At 48.6% G+C, this 4,247-nt stretch overlaps 1 protein-coding gene across 1 annotated transcript in view; it reads left to right on the top strand.

Moving 5' to 3' along the window:
• Nucleotides 1–4,247, top strand: part of GM2A (GM2 ganglioside activator) — a 9,061-nt gene that overhangs the window by 3,203 nt on the left and 1,611 nt on the right. The window lies entirely within an intron of this gene.

Raw genomic sequence — 4,247 nt, 5'->3', positions numbered from 1 at the left:
AAATTTGTATCAGTCTTTTTCTACAGCCTCTTTGGCTCAGACACAAGTCTGATATGTATATATATATATCTGATATCTAAGTCTGATATACAAGGGGTCTTCAAAATGTTCATGGAAAGATTTGTATTATCTTTTAATTCCATTTTCCGTGAACTTTTTGAAGTTACCTCATATGTCTTACATATAAATTTGATATATATATGTATATGTAACAGCTCTTAGCTCCCCCACACCTCCTCCCAAGTCTTCTCTAGGATGGGTCATTGCATTTTCTTTACTGTTCCTCAAGTGATAGGGGGTCGAGCCCTGTGCTCTCTGATCTGGGCAGAGGGACAGAGGCATTGCCTATGTATGGGCGCTAGATTGTTGATCTGCCAGGGTCACCCAAACCCCATTCTGTGCTCCCTCTGCTGAATGGAGTGTCGGCTGTCCTCTGGCAGGCCAGCTGCTGTGCTCACTCCTTGCCGTCGCCTCACATACTGCTGGTGTTTCCAAGAATGCTGATACTATGCAGCTGACTTGGAAGCAAGAACCTGGCGAACTCTCTCTTCTGTCCTCAGCCTACTTTTCCTGACTTCCTCACAGGCCATTAAGGCTATTTATCCACTTAGTACTAAGTGGGTATAGTACTCTCCTTTTCTGTTTATTACCTATCATAAGTCTGGGCCAGATTAACCTCTTTAGTCTTTACTTACTTGGGTTTAGTGAAAATTGTCCTCAGATCCCCTCCGCCCCTTCCCTTCCCCCTGCATTTCTCCTATGTATTTTTGGCTTAGTTCTTTTCTCCCTTCAGGATACATGCATATCAACTGTTAGTGGCTCTCTGACCCACGTGTGTAGGGAGTAAAGATGACTGGGGCGTGGAGGCTCAGAGAAGGGTTCAACCTGCCCAGGTCGTGGAGCTCGCTGTTAGCCAGTGCAAGGCTGGTGAGCTTATCTCGGGGTTCCTGTTCCTCAGCTCTTTCTGGCATGGAGGTAGACTTGGTGCTTGGCATGTTTGCAGGGGAGTGGAGGGGAGTGCTACAGGCTTATTCCAGAACTTTCTCCTTACCCAGCAGACCCCCTTAGGAGAGCTGCCCAGACCTAAGCACTGTACGAACCCAGAGGGCTCTTGAGGACCATGGGGCTTCACCCCCTGTTATAGTGAGGCCCAGAGGAGAGTGACTGGCCCAATCCCACACAGCCTATTAGCAATAGAGCCAGAAAGCAGCTCAGGCCTCTCTTCCTCTGACCTCACTGAAGTGGAATTTCTTTAATCAAAAGTCTCATCTGAGACCTGGATGGATTTAACCCCTAGCTGAGATTTTTAAATTGGATGCCTCAGATTCCACGACCGATGGACAAGATTGGGGCCTGTCCAGGAGCTCCCTTTTCCTTTTTTGACTTGCTGCACAGGGTTTGGCATAGTTTATAACTCCCACCTGCCCAGCACTCCCTCAAGTTCCAGCCTCTGGGACCCTGGTTTTCTCATCCTCAAGAATTGTAAATGGTCACTGTACTTGGCCTACACCCTTATTTCAGGCTTATAGTCTCGGTGACTTGGCTCTCTCCTGCCCAGCACTCCCTCAAGTTCCAGCCTCTGGGACCCTGGTTTTCTCATCCTCAAGAATTGTAAATCGTCACTGTACTTGGCCTACACCCTTATTTCAGGCTTATAGTCTCGGTGACTTGGCTCTCTCCCTCCTCAAAGTCATGTATTTGTAATGCCCCCTGCCTGAGGGCTGTGACAGATATAACTGCCCCTCCCCAATCCAATCAGTGGTTCCCCTTCAAGTCCCTTACTGTCAGTGGGTCTTTATAGAGGTTTTGTGTGCAGCCCTTTGTGGGGACCAAGAGGAAAAGTCAAGAAACTGACTCTTAGACATCAGAACTGGTAGGTCTCTTTGAGATCATGAGATCCAAATTCCTCATGGTCAAGGTGGAGAAGCAGAGGCCTGGAGAGGGTAAGAGACTTGCCTCAGGGTCCCAGCAGGTGTGTGCTGACCTAAGGCTGGAACCCAGGGTCCCAATGTCAGTTGTCTGTCTAGTGTCGAGCCATATTCCATGACACAGAAGTCCTGGAATGGAGAGATTGATGGTACCTCATTACCCAGACCTGCTTGCTTTTCTGAGCTTTATCAGCAAGTAGATTGAGCATAAGAAATGAGCCACCATTTGTAATCCACAAATGGTAGTCATGGCTGCTGCCTCAGAGCATCTGTTGCCTTAAGTTCAAGTGCATGTCCTCCTAGGTCCTGCTGGTTTCAGGGTGCAGGTGGGATTAGGGCTGAGGGAAGTGTGGCTTCTGGTGGATGTAGCCACAGGCTTCTGCTTGGTGGGAGGAGCCCAGACAGGACTTGGTCCCTCCTGGCCCCCTCAGCCAGGTGTTGGGTGTTGTTGTTCAGGACATAACTGGCTCAACCATTTTCACTGGGATATTGGTGAAACAAGGAGACGGTATCTGCTGTGAAAGAAGGTAGGACAGAAGTCAGGTAGGAGGCAGATTCTGGATTTCTGGCGTTATGCTAAGTGCTGGGTAGGTATTATCTCACTTAGTGGGAACTTGTGAGAGAAGTAGCCACTATAAAATGCCCTACTTTTTTTTTATATTATTTTTTTTTACATTCTATGATGTTGTTGCAGAGCAATTGGGAGGGAGGGAGAGAGGGGAAAGGGGAAGGAAATGGAATGGAAGAAGGAGGGAGGAGGAGGGGCGGGATTGAGGCCTGTGGCACCCCCCTCATTGCCATAGGGGGCTTCCAGTGGTGGCTTCATCATTGCTGGGCTGGGTGCAGATGTCAGGGGAATATGGCAAAAGCCCTCGCCCCTCACCACCCCGGCTTGGGAACCTAGGGCCCTTCTTGCTGTGGCTTGGTAGTCATAGCTGGGCTGGTTGCACACGTTGGGGGTGTGTGGCCGAGGCCCAAGGTCCCCACCACCCTGAAAATGCCCCACTTTTGGAGATGAGGGAGTGCACACTGAGAGAAGTTAAGTACCTGCCCCAAGGTCACAATGCTAGGAAGTGGGAGGACCAGCACTCCAGCCTGGCCCTCTGGCTCTTCCTAGTCAGAGGGGTAGGAGCAGGTGCAAGCTGTTGGATTTGTCCACTCAGGATACAGTGTGTGTTGACTTCTTCCTTCCTTCTCAGCCTGGAGGAAGGTGGCCAATATCCTGACATCAGAAGCAGTGGGAAGACTTGAGGGGAACCAGCTTGTGCCTAGCAGACTTGGGAGGAATAAGTGTCCACCCAGGATTTGTCTCTTAGAAATAAAACCCCAAATAACATGAGCCTGGAGATTGGGATTCACAGAACGCTAGAATGTCAGAGCTGAAAGAGATCCTAAAAGTGTGGTTTCCAGCCATAATACCCACAAGGAATCAGATAGTTGAGAGAGCTAGCTTCCTACTACCCTTTCCTTACGTTTTTCCTTTGATACCTTTGGTGGGACATGAATATGGTTCTAAGGGTCAACTAGAGACAACTAAAATATAGTGAATGCTTAGCATGTGCCAGGCATGACTGGGACCGTCCACCTTGAAATTCTGGCCACTTGTCCTGGGTCAGCTCCAATGTGTAGGGCAGGAGCAGAGTCATGACAGCATGGGGGTGTGGAGTGTGTTCTAGATCTTCTCATCCAGCTTCCCTCTGGGTGTGGAGTCCTCTTGCAACTTCCCCAGCTGAGTCCAGGGAACCCACCACTTCTTGAGGTAGTTCCATCTGTTGTGACCTAGCTGTGATTAAGATTTTATACCAACCCTGAAGTGATTATCTCCATAAATTCTATTGTTCTTAGTTCTGTCTTCTATGGCTATACAGAGAAAATATGATCCAAGAACTGCAAATAGTTTTCATCTTGATAAACACTCTAATCAGTTGATAGTAGCTGTCAGAAATCCTGTGTAAAAAAGGGTTCTGAGGCTAAACTGGGGCTCAGAAGGAAAGCCCAGGAAACAATGCCACAGTAAACCAACCAGCAGTTAGATGACAAGTGCATTTCAATGCAAGTGTTGGCTTTAATCAATGGGTGATGACTAACGAATTCTAAGACTATGTGTGGTTTAGTGGGGGTGTGGAGGGAGGAATTCACATTTGATTGTTAATATCTGCCATGGGCACAGGAAAGGATAATACTGGGGCATGTGCCACAGTATTGTCATTCTTGGATCAGAATATCTCTAAGATACCGTCCAGTTAAAAATTCTGTGATTGAGGGCCGGCCCGGTGGCGCACTGCTACAGTGCGCCGCTTGGGAGTGTGGCGGCGCTCC

Source organism: Galeopterus variegatus, unplaced genomic scaffold, assembly GCF_000696425.1.
Source record: "Galeopterus variegatus unplaced genomic scaffold, G_variegatus-3.0.2 Scaffold1562, whole genome shotgun sequence".
NCBI classification, from domain to species: domain Eukaryota; kingdom Metazoa; phylum Chordata; class Mammalia; order Dermoptera; family Cynocephalidae; genus Galeopterus; species Galeopterus variegatus.
This window is presented reverse-complemented; position numbering and strand designations above follow the sequence as displayed.